Below are 18,650 nucleotides of genomic sequence, written 5' to 3'. Positions count from 1 at the left end.
GCCTATCTACGCAAGCTGGGAGTGCACGTGTTCCCATATCTCGACGATTGGCTGGTCAAGAACACCTCGGAGGCAGGAGCCCTCCGGTCCATGCAGTGCACTATCCAACTTCTGGAGCTGCTGGGGTTTGTGATAAATTACCCAAAGTCCCATCTCCAGCCAACTCAGTCTCTGGAATTCATAGGAGCGCTGCTGAATTCCCAGACAGCTCAGGCCTACCTTCCCGAAGCGAGGGCCACCAATCTCTTGACCCTGGCCTCGCAGACCAGAGCGTCTCAGCAGATCACAGCTCGGCAGATGTTGAGACTTCTGGGTCATATGGCCTCCACAGTTCATGTGACTCCCATGGCTCGTCTTCACATGAGATCTGCTCAATGGACCCTAGCTTCCCAGTGGTTCCAGGCCACCGGGAATCTAGAAGATGTCATCCGCCTCTCCACCAGTTGCCGCACTTCACTGCTCTGGTGGACCATCCGGACCAATTTGACCCTGGGACGCCCATTCCAAATTCCGCAGCCCACGAAAGTGCTGACGACGGATGCATCTCGCCTGGGGTGGGGAGCCCATGTCGATGGGCTCCACACTCAGGGTCTGTGGTCCCTCCAGGAAAAGGATCTGCAGATCAACCTCCTGGAGCTCCGAGCGATCTGGAACGCACTGAAGGCTTTCAGAGATCGGCTGTCCTGTCAAATTATCCAAATTCGGACAGACAATCAGGTTGCAATGTATTACGTCAACAAGCAGGGGGGCACCGGATCTCGCCCCCTGTGCCAGGAGGCCGTCGGGATGTGGCGTTGGGCGTGTCGGTTCGGCATGCTTCTCCAAGCCACGTACCTGGCAGGCGTAAACAACAGTCTGGCCGACAGACTGAGCAGAGTCATGCAACCGCACGAGTGGTCGCTCCATGCCAGAGTGGTACGCAAGATCTTCCGAGCGTGGGGCACCCCCTCGGTGGACCTTTTCGCCTCTCAGACCAACCACAAGCTGCCTCTGTTCTGTTCCAGACTTCAGGCACACGGCAGGCTAGCGTCGGATGCCTTTCTCCTCCATTGGGGGACCGGCCTCCTGTATGCTTATCCTCCCATACCTTTGGTGGGGAAGACCTTACTGAAGCTCAAGCAAGACCGCGGCACCATGATTCTGATCGCGCCCTTTTGGCCCCGTCAGATCTGGTTCCCTCTTCTTCTGGAGTTGTCCTCCGAAGAACCGTGGAGATTGGAGTGTTTTCCGACTCTCATTTCGCAGAACGACGGAGCGTTGCTGCACCCCAACCTTCAGTCTCTGGCTCTCACGGCCTGGATGTTGAGGGCGTAGACTTCACTGCGTTGGGTCTGTCTGAGGGTGTCTCCCGGGTCTTACTTGCCTCTAGGAAGGATTCCACTAAAAAGAGTTACTTTTTCAAGTGGAGGAGGTTTGTCGTGTGGTGTGAGAGCATGGCCCTAGAACCTCGTTCTTGCCCTGCACAGAACCTGCTTGAATACCTTCTGCACTTATCAGAGTCTGGCCTCAAGACCAACTCAGTAAGGAATCACCTTAGTGCGATTAGTGCTTACCATTATCGTGTGGAAGGAAAAGCCATCTCTGGAGAGCCTTTAGTCGTTCGATTCATGAGAGGCTTGCTTTTGTCAAAGCCCCCTATCAAGCCTCCTGCTGTGTCATGGGATCTCAACGTCGTCCTCACCCAGCTGATGAAACCTCCTTTTGAGCCACTGAATACCTGCCATCTGAAGTACTTGACCTGGAAGGTCATTTTCTTGGTGGCAGTTACTTCAGCTCGTAGGGTCAGTGAGCTTCAAGCCCTAGTAGCTCATGCTCCATATACCAAATTTCATCACAACAGAGTAGTGCTCCGCACCCACCCAAAGTTCCTGCCGAAGGTGGTGTCGGAGTTCCATCTTAACCAGTCAATTGTCTTGCCAACATTCTTCCCCAGGCCGCATACCCGCCCTGCTGAACGTCAGTTGCACACATTGGACTGCAAGAGAGCATTGGCCTTCTACTTGGAGCGGACACAGCCCCACAGACAGTCCGCCCAATTGTTTGTTTCTTTCGACCCTAACAGGCTAGGGGTCGCTGTCGGGAAACGCACCATCTCTAATTGGCTAGCAGATTGCATTTCCTTCACTTACGCCCAGGCTGGGCTGACTCTTGAGGGTCATGTCACGGCTCATAGTGTCAGAGCCATGGCAGCGTCAGTGGCCCACTTGAAGTCAGCCACTATTGAAGAGATCTGCAAGGCTGCGACGTGGTCATCTGTCCACACATTCACATCTCACTACTGCCTCCAGCAGGATACCCGACGCGACAGTCGGTTCGGGCAGTCGGTGCTGCAGAATCTGTTTGGGGTGTAAATCCAACTCCACCCTCCAGGACCCGAATTTATTCTGGTCAGGCTGCACTCTCAGTTAGTTGTTCTTCGTAGGTCAATTTCTGTTATACCCTCGCCGTTGCGAGGTTCAATTGACCTGGGTTCTTGTTTTGAGTGAGCCTGAGAGCTAGGGATACCCCAGTCGTGAGAACAAGCAGCCTGCTTGTCCTCGGAGAAAGGGTATGATACATACCTGTAGCAGTTGTTCTCCGAGGACAGCAGGCTGATTGTTCTCACCTTCCCTCCCTCCTCCCCTTTGGAGTTGTGTGTTTCATATTTTTTGCTAGTCATTCAACTGGCGGGAGCGGTCGCGCACGGGCGGGAAGACGGCCGCGCATGCGCGGTGGGCGTGCCCTGCGTGCTGACCGTCCCGCGAAGCTTATTTCCGGTTGGTGGGGGCTGCCGCGGACGTCACCCAGTCGTGAGAACAATCAGCCTGCTGTCCTCGGAGAACAACTGCTACAGGTATGTATCATACCCTATAATGACCATATACCTTTTTCCTGCCACGGTAGCCATTTTAGAGTAGAATTACTTAGTTTAATGGACGAAATAAAAAAAAAATACTAATATCAGAAAAAGGAACATACAATTTAAATATTTTTCTCATAGTGGTGGTGCGCTTCGCAGTAGCTTTAATTAAACGCTTACCAGTGGGATATAGAAATGTATCCATCGAAGGAAGAAGATGAAGAGGGAAAGGGAAACTTAAATGCTTTTCAAAGTCAAGCCATCTAGGGAGATTTTGATAGTTATCCTCATGAAACAGATATATAGCCTGTGACAGTCAATGCCAGATGATAAGATTTAAAATCTGGGAAGTTGATACCGCCATTAGATTTATACAATTTAAGTTTTTGAACAGCAATTCTAGGGGGTTTACGCTGCCATAAAAATCTAGAAATTTTATCTTCTATTTTCTTATATAGCGAAGAAGGGAATGGAAAAGGTACCATGCTGAAGATATAATTAAATTTTGGAGTAAGAACCAATTTTATTGCCTCAGCCCTACCCCACCATGAACGATATAATGAATTCCATCTATCTAGAGTAGAGTCTACTATAGATAATAGAGCTTCAGAATTTGTGATCTACTGTTTTACCATACCAAATTCCCAGATATTTTATCTTATTAGGCTCCCGTTTAAAAGGAAAGTAAGAAATATGATGCTTCTGAATAGAAGGAGATCAGGGCAAAACCGCTGATTTATTCCATTTTATCTTATAACCAGACAGTAAAGAGAAGGATTCTATAGAAGTGAGAAGAGTAGGTAGGGATTTTAATGTTGTATACAGAAGTATATTGTCAGCATATAATGATAGTTTAAATTCTTCAATACCAATACGTGCACCCAAAATTTCAAAATGATGCGTAATTGCCATTGCCAAAGGTTCTAAAGCAATGTTAAAAAGATATAATATTTTAAATTGTATCCTAAAACAAACAGGCAAGCAATGTAGGTGCTTCAAAGCTGGATTCATATCAGCCCACTTAGATTGTATTGTCTGATTGTTAAATATGTGTTCCTTGAAGAGACCTAGGTTAGATTTCTTATGTTACTAAAAAGGTGGGGGTGGGGTGGGCCTCACTAGCATACTCACAATTTCTATTCCACATTTCTCTCCTTTTCTTATCCTGGTAGAGTTTGGTTCTCTGCCAGCCCAATGATGATGATAGTACTTATTCTCCTTCTTGTGCAGGGGTTGGGGTCCCTGTGACACTGACTTATTTCTCCAATGGCATGGCACTTCCTGATTTTTTGGTGGCATGCACTTATTGCTCTGCCACTGGTGTGGGTCACTTCTTCCTTTCTGTTTAGCTTTTGGTCTTTATGCATCTGTTTGCGAACAGATGGATACAGTTGGACAGATAGATGAACTGATTCTCATCAATAAGTGCTTTCTCTCATTAGAGAAACACACCTAAATAGAGCAGGGATCACTCTTGCACAAGTAAGTGCAAAGAAAGGGAAGTTTAAAAAGAGACAAGATTAGGTTTATTTATACACAAACTGCGGCTCAAAAAAAAAAAGAAAGAAAAAACCAGGATTATGGGATATCAGATGCCAAACATTCATTCAGTGACTCACTGACATAGGTACTCTGTCATTTACCCCACTAGGGCACGCAATATGCAGGATTATATTTTGCTACTTTTAGTGTATGTAAAAACGTGTCTTTGTGTACAGATGTGCAATGTGCAAAAAAACAAAATCAATAATGTGTGAGCCAATTCTGTAATACAAAAGCTTATAGATACCTTTTGTAAATATATATAAAATGTTTCATTCATAAATTATTTAATATATCTAAGCTTAATAAGTCCATCAATTAGCCATATATTTGGTCAAATTCCAGGCTTGATCTTCGTAAACTTGGTGCACAGCATATTTCCAGGTGAAGATCTAAAGAGAACAGCAAAATAAACTGTATGGTTTCTGTCCATTTACAATTGAAATTGAATGATAATATCAATAACTCATTGAGAGGATCTTAGGGCCAGATGCACTAAACTTAACGAGCATTAACGAGCAAGTAGTAAACCCTGGCATGCACTAAAGACTTTTTTCTGATGACGGTAGCAGCTAACGAAAACGGAATGCAAATGAACAAATTGTGTAGAAACCCTATTGTAATGAGATGCACTAACCTTTTCCGATCGCCTTAACGCTGGAAAATCTAACGAGAGGTCTGTACCTCTCGTTGGGGCGGTGCGGGATTGAAAAACTGCTAAAAAAGTTTTTAAAAAAACCAAAAAATCGGGGAAAAGAAGTCAAGTGCTCGTCAGTGCAATAATAAAAATGTCTGTTTTGGCCGTCATTCCCCCCCCCCTCCGAAGACGCCATGCTGCTGACCCCCTCCGATGCGGCTCGATCCAGAGGACAGTGCAGTTGAGGACGCCCATCCAAAAAATGCCCATTTTGGCCGCCTTTCCCCCCCTGCAATAATAAAAATGTCTTTTTTGGCAGTGCTTCACTCAGCTGAGAGACCTGGAAGTCCCTGAGCCAATCACAACGCATTTTAGTTCTCTCAGCTGAGTGAAGCACTGCCAAAAAAGACGTTTTTATTATTGCGGGGGGAATGACGGCCAAAATGGACGGTTTTTTTGGATGGGCGTCCTCAACTGCACTGTCCTCTGGATCGAGCCGCATCGGAGGGGGTCAGCAGCATGGCGTCTTCGGGGGGGGGGGGGGGAATGATGGCCAAAATAGACGTTTTTACTATTACACTGACGAGCACTTGACTTCTTTTCCCCCATTTTGGCCGCCTCCCCCCCCCCCCCCCCCGCAATAATAAAAACTTATTTTTTTGGCAGTGCTTCACTCAGCTGAGAGATGTGGAAGTCTCTTAGCCAATCACAGCGCGTTGTGATTGGCTCAGGGACTTCCAGGCCTCTCAGCTGAGTGAAGCACTGCCAAAAAAGACGCTTTTATTATTGCAGGGGGGGGGGGGGGAGGCGGCCAAAATGGGTGTTTTTTTGGATGGGCGTCCTCAACTACACTGTCCTCTGGATCGAGCCGCATCAAAGGGGGTGAGCAGCGCAGCGTCTTTGGGCGGCACAGGGAGGCGTATTTGGCATGCGCCGGTCAGCCAGCATAACGCTTGGCTGTTCTGCGAATGCTCGACCGGCCGATTGTCAGACTGTTTAACGAGCTACAATGAGCAGCTCATTTGCATTCCCTTTCCTTAATTCATGCCCATTCCTTACCGATTCGCTAAGGGAATCGGTAAGGGAAGGGCTCTAACGATTGTTTAGTGCATCCGGCCCTTAGTCCTTGTTGACTGGTTTCATATTAAAGATCATCTAGGATCTTATGATATACAGTTTTAATTACGTATAAATATTTAAACTATGCTTTTTGCTGTATATCAGTGGTTCCTAGGATATCCACAGTGAATATTCATGAGATAGATTTATATGCACCACCTCCATTACATGTAAATTTCTCTCATGCCTATTCATTGTGGATTTCCTGAAAACCTGACTTGATGGGGTTCTCCTAGCAGAGGTTTGAGAACCACTGCTCTATGTAAAGTCAGTGAGGCTCTTTCAGGACTGATATGGTGTGATCAGTTAGATTTCCCTCGGTGGTAACCTAGCTGCCAAATTCTGCAGATGAGTCACAATATTTTTGTAGGAACTGAGTTACAGTAGTCCGTACAATTGATTTCAAACTATTTACAGCCACCAAATTACATAAGTACATAAGTATTGCCATACTGGGAAAGACCAAAGGTCCATCAAGCCCAGCATCCTGTTTCAAACAGTGGCCAATCCAGGTCACAGATGTCTGGCAGGATCTCAAAAAAGTACAAAACATTTTATACTGCTTACCCCAGAAATAGTGGATTTTCCCCAAGTCCATTTAATAATGGGCTATGGACTTTTCCTTTAGGAAGCTGTCCAAACCTTTTTTATGTTTAAACAATTTTTATTAAACATCAATAAAATAATACAACCATAATCTTGTACAAATTGTTAATTTTTGTTTCCCAATACAATACCCCCCCCTACCCAACATACTTATGTTTCATCAGTTTTATGAAAAACGGTATACACTTTTATCAATAGTATATAATGTAATCAGTACAGCCAATCATTAAGTCCCATCATATTCAAACAACAACCAATTTGAACCTTCTACTTTCAACTTACTTTGTTAGATCCTTCATCCAACCCCCCCTCCCCATACCCTCCTAGTCTCACCCTCCCTCTCCCTTCCCATGGAAAACTCACAAACATCCTAAAGAAGGAAGTATCTTAGCCCTTAGCTCCAGTATAATGGTTACAGCACATTCAGTACAAAGCTCCTTCCGTTAGCTGATAAGTTATCTATATATTTCCCCCAGATCTTCAAAAACTGAGTTTTTCGTTTCGGAGATCCTCTGGCTTCTCTTGCCTCCCACATCAGCAGCTGATACACCAGATTCCGCCAATGCCAAAATTCTGGCACTGCTTCTGAGGTCCAGCATTTAAGTATACATTTCTTTGCTAACAAACATCCCTTACGAAAGAGCAATGTCTCCTCTGGGGTATTTCCTCTGAACGACCCATAGATATCTAATAGCATCTGTGAAGGGGGTACCTGATACATCACAAGACAGCAGCTGTGACAGGTATTCAGCTACCTTGGACCAAAAGCCCTGAATAGTTTGACAACTCCAAAATGCATGATAATATGTGTTTTCAGCTCTTTTACATCGCGAGCATAGTGAATTTTGTGCCCCCCCAAATTTTGCTAATTGTACTTGTGTGAAGTAGGCCCTGTGAAGTACTCGAAAAGCACATTCCCGATATTGGGCCCCACTAACTAAATTGGCAATACCCTTCACCTGCCTTTTTATATCCCAAGTAGAGAGATCGATTCCCAAATCTTTCTCCCACCTCTCTCTGTTTCCCAGTCTTTAACTGTTCCAACTATCCCTAGAGCCTGTTTGTGCTTTTTCGTGTGGCCTCCAGAGTCTCTAATCACGGTCCACACTACTTACACAATCCAATTCCTCCCAATCGTTATCTTAAGAGCTGGACAGCGGATAAAACTTATTTAGACTGAAATAAAGAAAAAAGGACCAGAGAAGCGCTTCTCGGGGTTAACACTGGTTTATTTAATTATCCAGAGATTAGGATAAAAAAATTAAGAAGATAGTCATAGGATATGGTAGAAATAAGAACATATTACAGAAATAGAAATTACAAATGAAAAGTAGGCCAGGGCAGACTCCCAGTTCTCTGGCATGAGACAGGAGCACTGCACACTGACCTGCCTCCTGTCTGGCAGAGAGATATTATATAGGATTTCTTTTTCCCTTTCAATACCAGAGGAGCACAGGAAGGGGGAAGGGTTTCTTCTTACCCCCCTTAATTAGCATCCCATGTTCAGGCAGGATCTCCTGACAATAAAGAAATATATAGCATCTGTTTCTATTTCCTTTTGAGGATGCATTTGGTCTGCTGTCCAAGTGTCTTGGACATACCTTTCTTAAACCTTTTAATTAGTATTTTCTCCTATTCTGAAAGAGGAGAAAAAGGTTAATTATTGTTTCCTTATAGAGTTGTTATAGAGGTGTTATGTTTCTCTTGTCAATAGAACTATTGCTTTTGACTCCAGGGACCAGGGAGATAATGTTTGAATTGTTCTAGGCAGAGAAGGAAATAAGGTGTTACCTGATTGTGGTTGTAAAAGGGAAATTCTGTCCTGGATATATTAGCCTTACTTCCAAGGGCATGGGAAAGAGTTCTGTTTCTCATGGGAAAGAATTCTGTCTCTTGGCCATATTAAAAGGGGAGAGATTCTCCCCCTTCTGCAATAATGTTTTCTTATCCAGTCCTTATTACAGGATTTCTATCTCTCTCTCCTCTTTCAACCCTGCCCCCTACACCTGGAACTTCCTTTGATCTGCATCCTAAAAGTCTCTCAAAGGCTAATACACACATTCATGTGAACAGCAAATGGACAACAAATGGCAGGAGCTCATTGTCTTTCACTTGCTTGGTCAGAGGACTGTGGGGGGAAGAGGTGGGGGTACTTGCTTCACCTGGCCTGCTTAATATCATTGTAATTTACAGAAAAAAGAGAAATTTCCACTTCTCCTCGTCTGTACATTAATTCTTAGATATTAGATATTTAGCAGCACTGAAACTGCTTGGTTCAGGCCTTCATAAGTACAATGTACACCTCCACCAACAAGCCTTATACATGTCAGAGACAGATGGTTCAGTATCCGAGAGTTCCTCAAAAAATCCCTTCAATTTAGATCCCGACCTTTGTTTCAATCTCTCCCTGTCTAGGGATTGTATAAAATATTTCAATTGGCAATAAGCGAAAGTATCCCCCCACTGCAGTGTTTCATTACCAAAAATTTGCTCTTGCGATTTTACAGTATCTGTCCCTGTACTCCTATTACATCTTCCAGACAAACTATTCCTCTTTCCTCCCATCGTTTAAATACTGGATTCTCCAAGCCTGACACAAATTTAGGATTCCCACGAATGGTCAGCAATTCTGTAATTCCCGTATCCACTTTCAAACATTTTCCTAAGAACTGCCAAGCGTCTCTCAGCGGAGTCAACAGCAAACTTTGTCTTAGGTATTTAGGGATCAAAGATCTCTCCACCTGTAACAGTGACACTAAGTGGTAGGGAGCACAAAATGCCTCTTCCATCTCTAGGGGGGTGTATTTATTTGATTCAAAAAGCCAGTCTCTAATATGTCGCAATAAACATGCCACATTATATAATTTCACATTAGGCAAGCCGAGTCCCCCCTGTGACCAGCTCCCCCATAACAGCTGGTATTTGGTTTTCGCCTTTTTATTTGCCCAACAAAATTTCATTACCAACCGATAGAAACTCGTCAGATCTTTATTCAACAGCCGAAGGGGAAGAGTTTGCATGACATATAACCAGCGAGGTAGTACGACCATACGTACAAGCCCCAGACGACCTATCAGAGAGAGCGGCAAGGCATCCCATTACTCCAATTGTTGTTTGGTTTGTGTCAATAGTTGTTTTATTTTAAGCTTGTAAAGATCACTAGTCTTTGTGGTTAACAAAATACCTAGGTAACGGAAGTGTCCATTCGCCCACCGCAACGGGAAAGTCCCAGGCCAAATTCTAGCAACGTCTTCATCAGTAGCCAATGCCTCTGATTTCTCCAAATTTAGTTTAAGACCAGAGAAATCTCCAAATTCCTGAAATGCCTCTAATAAAGCTGGCAACGATACCTCTGGCCTTGTGATCCCAACTAATAAGTCATCGGCGAAGGCTGCTAGTTTAAACTGAACTGCCCCAAACGTTACACCATGAATGTCCGGATTAGAATATACTTCTCTTATCAACGGATCCAAATATAATGCAAAGAGTAGCGGCGACAAGGGGCATCCTTGACGGGTACCCCTCTCTATCCTCACATTTTCTGTGCAAGTACCATTCACCACAACTCTCGCTGTTGGGGAGGTGTAAAGAGATCTAACCGCATCCAAGAACCATCCAGCAAATCCATATTTTTCCATTACTGTAAACAGAAAATTCCATCTCACACGGTCGAAAGCTTTTTCTGCATCAAAACTTACTATAAGGGCCGAACTATTCCTCCTACCAATCTGTTCCAAAGAGAGTAAGATCCGTCTAAGATTCTTTGATACAGCTCGGCCTTTAACAAAGCCTACCTGCGCTTCATGTACAATTTTTGGCAGCACCCGACTCATTCTGTTTGCCAATATTTTTGCGAAAATTTTGATTTCACAATTTAACAGTGATAGGGTCTGTAAGACTCGGGTAGAGTGACATCTCTTTTAGGCTTCGGGATTAATATAATACGGGCTATATTCAATTGATCAGGTAGTGACCCTTTCTCCACCCATTCATTATATGCATCCACCAATGGTGGGAGAATCGCCTCTCCCATCAGTTTGTAAAACTCTATTTTCATCCCATCCGGCCCAGGTGTTTTCCCTGACTGACTACTGCCAATAGCCCATCTCACCTCATCAATAGATATAGGGTCATTGAGCTTTTCTCTCTCCCTATCCGTCATTCCCGGAGATTCTAAATTGTCCAAGTAGATAGCACTTTCCAGGCCTGAATCTTCCCCTTCTGTATATAATTGTTGGTAAAAAATTTTAAAAATATCTCTTATTTCAGAATCGGAGTGACATATTTTACCTGTCTGATCTCTCAAGGCTGCTACAATGCGAGAGGCCTGTTTCCGAGCTATAAGTCGTGCCATCAGCTTTGTCCAAACCTTTTTTAAACTTCGCTAAGCTGACTTCCTTTACCACATTCTTTGGCAACGAATTCCAGAGTTTAATTACACGTTGAGTGAAGAAATATTTTCTCTGATTCGTTTTAAATTTACTACATTGTAGCTTCATCGCTTGCCCCCTAGTCCTAGTATTTTTGGAAAGTGTGAACAGACGCTTCACATCTACCCGTTCAACTCCACTCATTATTTTATAGGCCTCTATCATATCTCCCCTCAGCTGCCTTTTCTCCAAGCTGAAGAGCCCTAGCCACTTTAGCCTTTCTTCATAGGGAAGGCGTCTCATCCCCTTTATCATTTCCGTCGCCCTTCTCTGCACCTTTTCTAATTCCACTATATCTTTTTTGAGATACGGCAACCAGAATTGAACACAGTATTCAAGGTGCGGTCGCACAATGGAGCGATACAAAGGCATTATAACATCCTTACTTTTGTTTTCCATTCCTTTCCTAGATCCCTTTCTTGGTCCGTGACTCCTAACGTGGAACCTTGCATGACGTAGCTATAATTCGGGTTCCTCTTTCCCACATGCATCACTTTGCACTTGCTCTCATTAAACATCATCTGCCATTTAGACACCCAGTCTCGTAAGGTCCTCTTGTAATTTTTCACAATCCTCCTGCGAATTAACAACTTTGAATAACTTTGCATCATCAGCAAATTTAATTACCTCACTAGTTACTCCCATCTCTAGGTCATTTATAAATATGTTAAAAAGCAGCGGTCCGAACACAGACCCCCGAGGAACCCCACTAACTACCCTTCTTCATTGAGAATACTGACCATTTAACCCTACTCTCTGTTTTCTATCTTTTAACCAGTTTTTAATCCACAATAGAACACTACTTCCTATCCCATAACTCTCCAATTTCCTGTGGAGTCTTTCATGAGGTACTTTGTCAAACACCTTCTGAAAATCCAGATTCACAATATCAACCGGCTCACCATTATCCACATGTTTGTTCACCCCTTCAAAGAAATGTAGTAGATTGGTGAGGCAAGATTTCCCGTCACTAAATCCATGTTGGCTTTGTCTCATTAATCCATGCTTTTGAATATGCTCTGTAATTTTGTTCTTAATAATAGTCTCTACCATTTTGCCTGGCACCGACGTCAGACTCACCGGTCTATAATTTCCCAGATCTCCACTGGATCCTTTTTTAAAAATTGGCGTTACATTGGCCACCCTCCAATCTTCCGGTACCACGCTCGATTTTAAGGATAAATTACATATTTCTAACAGTAGATCCGCAAGCTCATTTTTCAGTTCTATCATTACTCTGGGATGAATACCATCCAGTCCAGGAGATTTGCTACTCTTCAGTTTGCAGAACTACCCCATTTTTTTTTGTCTATTAGATTGTAAGCTCTTTGAGCAGGGACTGTCTTTCTTCTATGTTTGTGCAGCGCTGCGTACGCCTTATAGCGCTATAGAAATGCTAAATAGTAGTAGTAGTAGTAAGTAGTACATCCTCCAGATTTACAGAGAGTTCATTAAGTTTCTCCGACTCGTCAGCTTTGAATACCATTTCCGGCACCGGTATTTAACCACAAGTGAAATAATAATGAACAATTCAAAATTACCACTAATAAGTGCATGTTTTGTTTTGGCTTTGACTGTAGAAATTTATTAGTGGTGGCAGTATATGTAGTTGGTTTAAAAAAATAAAGGTTTTGATACTTTTCTGGGGAATGGGCCCTTTAGTAATTACTGGCCAGGTAAATGAAGATCACCACCTATTAATTCTGGGGGTGATCAACAAGGATAGCGCTCCCTGTTAGGATCTGTTGGCTACTTTAAAGTGATCCAGATTGGGCCACATGAGAAACAGGGTGGCTATGTTCTGTGGACTCCTTGTTTAACTTGGCATGGCATATTTTATGTAAGTTTTGAGATTTGAGGAAACTGGGAGGCTCAGTATTGGCATGAGGATAGTGTAAAGCTCCCAGCCACGGAGGAGCGGAATAAGGCCCCTCACAGCCTGTGTCCTGCCCTGCTTGATCTCTGCACTTTTACAGTCTGGAAGTTTTCTTTTTACCCTCCGCGTTCTGGGGTTTGGAATTTCACGGGGTCCTTTGCAATCCACTGGACCAGAGGGAGAGCTATATTGTAGTCCACAGTCAGGGTTATCTCACTCAACCTCTTCGCTTTTATAGTCTGGAGGTTTCCCTCTTAGCTGCCCCCTGCTTTTGACTAAGACTCCTAGGTGGGTGTGGCCCCTCAGTGCGTCCCGGATTCCACCACCACTTCCCCCACTCAGCTCCAAACTCCCTCTGAAGCAATCCCTCCCACTCTCCCTGCCCCATTCCTACGGAAGGGAAGGAGAGTCTCTGTGCGCTCTGTTCTCCCCCCCCCCCCCCCCCACCCCACCTTTTGTCTCAGGTTCCTTCAACTTTCCTGATTAGGGAGAGAGTCAGTGTTGCAGCATAAACCCCAATTTAAACAGTTCCCTTTTATCACAGCACAAAACCCAATTTAAACAGTTTACTCTTATCACAGCACAAATCCTAATTTAAACAGTTCATTTTTCCGTTTCAACCTTTTTTCACCTGTCCACCTATTACCAGGCCAGGGGAATGTGAGGGTCCCACCCTTTCACTATCAACACCAACTCCTGACAACCTCCCACTTGACCCAGGTTGAAACATTTGTTCCTTTTTCCCCACCTCTGATGCAGCCACCTTTTGCCTCCCTGCATCAAGCCAGAGAATCAGGCTGTCATCTGCCCTCTTAACTCTCTACCTTTAGCTTTGGCAAGAGCTGAGATATCCATGGGTTTGTCTTCTAGGTTCTCCTCTCTCTCTTTCTCACCACCATCCCCTGATTTACAATCCATGGGTTCTTCTACCCTGCCCCCACCCAGCTGCTCTTCATTCCCCTGATTGAACTTACTCAGTGTCTCCACCTTCCCCTTAGCCCTCTGGGACTGGTAGTGTGAATAATTCTTACTTGCTCTACCCTGTGTCTCCCTCATGGGCTGCTGGGAAAGGTAGTCCCTGGCTCTGCTCTGTGTCCCCCTCAGGGGCTGCTGGGAATTGTAGTCTTTGGCTCTCACTATTTCCTCTGAGGAAGGTGACCAACTGCTGTCCTTAACATGCTGGATCCTTGGAGACCGGAATCTATGGCGACCACCCCTAAGGGCGGACTCAGGCCACCCCGAAGGAGCCCTTCTCTCCCCTTCCCTGGCCATTTCCCATTCCATATCCTCGTAGTCTTCACATATCCCCCCCCCCCCCCCTCCTTCAACGATTGCTAGCGCCTTGCTCTAGAGCTTCAGAGCAAGGATCAGCAATCCTAGATAAGGCATCTACATTGCCCAACATCTTCCCGGGGCGATGTTACACAGTGTAACGAAATGGCTGCAGAGCCAGATACCACTTCATCAACCTAGCATTGTTGTTTTTCATCTGGTTTAGCTGTAACCAGCTTAAACTCCCGACCCTCTAGATAGACTTGGCATGCCTGAACTGCCCACCTTATAGCTAGGCACTCCTTCTCAATAGTGGAATAGTTTACCTCATGAGGCAGCAGCTTTTTGCTTAGGTAAAGCACAGGATGCTCTTCCCTTGGTGTTCCTGGGACAGTACCGCTCCCAGTCCTACCCCGGAAGCATCTGTCTGAAGGATAAAGGGTTTTGTAAAATCCACTGCTTCAAGCAGTGGCTCCTGACATAACGCCTGCTGTAAGGTGCAAAATGCTTGCCTCCCTTCCTCTCCCCACCTCAACTGGTGAGGGCTCTTGTTCTTAAGCATGCCAGTAAGGGGAGTCGACAGAGTGGAAAAATTAGGAATAAATCTCCTATAGTAGCCAATGAGGCCCAGAAATCCTCGCAACTGTTTTTTGTAACTGGCTGGGGAAATTCCTGTATACTCTTAATCTTATCCAGGAGTGGCCTCACCTCTCCATGCCCCACCTTGTATCCTAGGTACTTCACCATGCGCTGGGCAAAATGACACTTCGGGGATTTAACGTTAAGCCCACACTCCTAAAAGCCCTCAAGACCGCCTGCACCTGTACAATGTGGGTCCCCCAGTCCTTACACTACATCATCCATATATGCAGCCGCATAGGCCTGATGCGGCCTCAGCACCCGGTCCAGAAGGCATTGGCATCTAGCCGCCGCCGAGTTCAACCCGAAAGGCAACCGGGTAAACTGGTATAGCCCCAACGGAGTACTGAAAGCCGCCTTGGGATGTGCTTCTCGCATAAGGGGGATCTTCCAGTATCCCTTGGTCAAGTTCAGGGTGGTAAGGTATTGGGCCACTCGTAGCCTATCCAATAACTCATCAATGCGCGGCATAGGATAGGCATCGGCCTGTGAGATTATATTAAGTTGCTGGAAATCTATGCAAAATCTCCACGACCTGTCCGCCTTAGGGATCAACACCACTGGACTGGACCAGAGGCTATTTGACTCTTCTATCACCCCAAACTCCAACATTTCCTGTACCTGCTTTATCACTTCCTGCCTCTTCTGAGGTGAAAGCCTATAGGGCCTCTGCCTGACTCTTCCCCTCCTCCATTACAATCTTGCACTCCAAGAGGCGGGTTTGCCCAGGGCACGGTGTTAACACATCCCTAAACTCTTTCATGAGCTGACCCATATCTCTTTGCTGTTTAGGGTTTAGTTAGGCATTAATCTCGGGATTTCCCAGCTTAAAAATGTCTGAAATCTGAGGGCCTAACTCTTCCTCCGGATCCCCCGGAGGGCAAGCCATAAATTCCTCCCTCTCTATCCAGGGCTTCATTACATTCACATGAAAGGTCTGGGCCCTCCCCCTTTCATTGGTGTACCTCCTACGTACTGTCCAAGGACCTTTCCACCTTGTTTTAAATTTATGCGGGGACTCGGATGCCAGAATAAGAACCTTGTCCCCTTCCCTAAATTCCCTCCACTGAGTTTCCTGATCATAGTATTCCTTCTGCCGGCTCTGGCTTTGCCTCAGCATATCTTGGGAGTATTCCTTCAATCTACCAAGCCTCCCTTTTAAGTCATAGAGATAAGACACAACCGACCGGTCATTTTGCTCCAGAGGAACCCACTGTTCCTTCAGGATGTCCAGGGCCCTCCTTGGCCGTCTACCAAACATTAATTCAAAAGGGGATACCCCTAGGGATGCCTGGACATTCTCCCAGTACGCATAAAGAACGAAGAGCAGGAGCTTGTCCCAGTTCTCCTGATTCATGCCCATCCCCCTCTTCAACATCGCTTTGAGTGTTTTATTGAATCTCTCCACCATCCCGTTAGTCTGGGGGTGGTAGGCTGATGTGTGTATATGACGGATCTGAAAGGCTTCCAAAACCTGCCGTAGGGTGTGAGACATGAAATTAGAACCCCTATCGGTCAGAATTTCCCTGAGGAACCCCACTTCACAGAAGATCCTAATCAATTCTGCGGCTATAACCTTGGCTGAAATATTTTGCAAAGGTATAGCCCAGGGAAATAGGGTTGCCATGTCCATCACCGCTAAAATGTATCTATACCCCCCCTACTGGACTTAATAACTGGCCGTATAATGTCCATGGCCAAACGGGATATAGGTTGGCCAATTCTGGGCATAGGACACAAGGGTGCCTGCTTGGGAGCTCGGTCTGTTACCTTTTGACAACTAGGACAGGAACTGCAATATCTCTCTACCTCTTTGTATATCCACGGCCAGTAGAACCGATCCAGGACTTGGGTCAGGGTGGCTTGTGTCCCTTTATGCCCCCCCCCCCCCCCCCCCCAGAAGATGATCATGGGCCAACCAGATTAACAACTGCCAGAATGCCCGAGGAACCACGAGTTGTTTCCTGTCCCCAGGTCCCTCCCGTCCTGAGGACACCCTGTACAATATCCCCCCCCCCCCCCCCCACACACACACACACAATAAAGTTAGGCGGTCCTGCACCTCCTCCCTGTCGGCAGCCCTCCCAGGCATATTCCAGAGAGGGGTCTGCAGCTTGCTCACGGGAAAAATGGGGAAACTGCTCCTTAAGGTATTCTGCGTCCACAGGTAGATAGCTCTCCCTCTTTTATTTATTTATTTATTTATTTGTTACATTTGTATCCCACATTTGCCCACCTATTTGCAGGCTCAATGTGGCTTACATAGTACCGTAGCAGCGTTTGCCAGTTCCGGTATGAACAAATACAAGGTGGTATTGTTGTAGAATAAGGTTCAAGTCTGGTAAATGCATGGGTGAACTTAGAGAGGAAGAGGAAAAGTTAGGATATGTCCATTACTCGTTTTGGTTTCCTTATGTCTCAGGTAGCCCAAGTTTTTATGTTGGGTCGGTGGGGTAAGCCTTATTGAACAGGTTTGTTTTTAGTGCTTTCCTGAAATTTAAGTGGTCGAGTGTGGTTTTTACTACTTTTGGCAATGCGTTCCATAGTTGTGTGCTTAGGTAGGAAAAGCTGGATGCATAAGTTGATTTGTATTTGAGTCCTTTGCTGCTTGGGTAGTGGAGGTTTAGGTATGATAGTGCTGATTTTCTTGTGTTTCTGGTTGGTAGATCTATGAGGTCTGTTATGTATGCCGGGACTTCACCGTAGATAATTTTATGGACCATTGTGCAGATTTTGAAAGTGATATGTTCTTTGATTGGGAGCTAGTGCAGTTTTTCTCAGAGGGGTTTGGCGTTTTCAAAACATGTTTTTACATATATAAGCCTGGCTGCTGTGATTTGGGCGGTCTGAAGTTTCCTTATGACTTGTTCTTTGCATCCCGCATAAATTCCATTGCAATAGTTCGCGTGGCTTAGTACCATTGATTGTATCAGGTTGCGATATATTTCCCTCAGGAAGAACGGTTTCACTCGTTTGAGTTTCCACATGGAGTGAAACATTTTCTTTATGGTGGATTTCGCTTGATTCTCTAATGAGAGGTTCCGGTCAATTGTTACGCCGAGGATTTTCAGACTGTCTGAGATAGGAAGGGTGTGACCTGGGACGTTGATACTTGTGGGTTTGTATGTATTGTGTTGGGATGAGATAATGAGACAGTGTGTTTTTTCTGTATTAAGTTTTAGTTGGAATGCATTTGCCCCTAAGTAGAATAAAGATCATTCTAGTCTTGATTTTGTTTTGCACTCTTACTGTAACCCGCTTAGATGCTTCCCTGATAGAAGCGGGATATAAGTACATGAAATAGAATAGTTGTGTTTGGGAATGCCTAATAAATGAGCTGGCTTATCATTTTGTGTTTTAGAGTTATCTTCGGCATCGATGGCCCATTCTTTGCCTGCTTGTGTTCCAGAATCTCCACTCGTTCATCCTGTCAGGACACCCAGAACACCTCGTACACCTCGACTACAGGACCCAAACAAAACTCCAAGGTTCTACCCTGTTGTTAAGGAAGCTAATGCACTTGATGTAAAGGTAAAAGTGTACGTACTATAAATGTTGGTTGAAATAAAGATGTTTATCTATACATGGCAGCTACCGTGTTTCCCCGAAAATAAGACGCTGTCTTATATTTATTTTTCCTCCCCAAAACGCGCTAGGTCTTATTTTCGGGGGGAGGGGGTGTCTTATTTT

The 18,650-nt window shown here is 45.1% G+C and overlaps 1 protein-coding gene across 2 annotated transcripts in view; it reads left to right on the top strand.

Annotated features, from left to right (window-relative positions):
- Positions 1-18,650, top strand: part of LARP1B (La ribonucleoprotein domain family member 1B) — a 603,652-nt gene that overhangs the window by 458,945 nt on the left and 126,057 nt on the right. The window lies entirely within an intron of this gene.

Source organism: Microcaecilia unicolor, chromosome 2 (genome assembly GCF_901765095.1).
Source record: "Microcaecilia unicolor chromosome 2, aMicUni1.1, whole genome shotgun sequence".
In the NCBI taxonomy this organism is placed as follows: Eukaryota; Metazoa; Chordata; class Amphibia; order Gymnophiona; family Siphonopidae; genus Microcaecilia; species Microcaecilia unicolor.
This window is presented reverse-complemented; position numbering and strand designations above follow the sequence as displayed.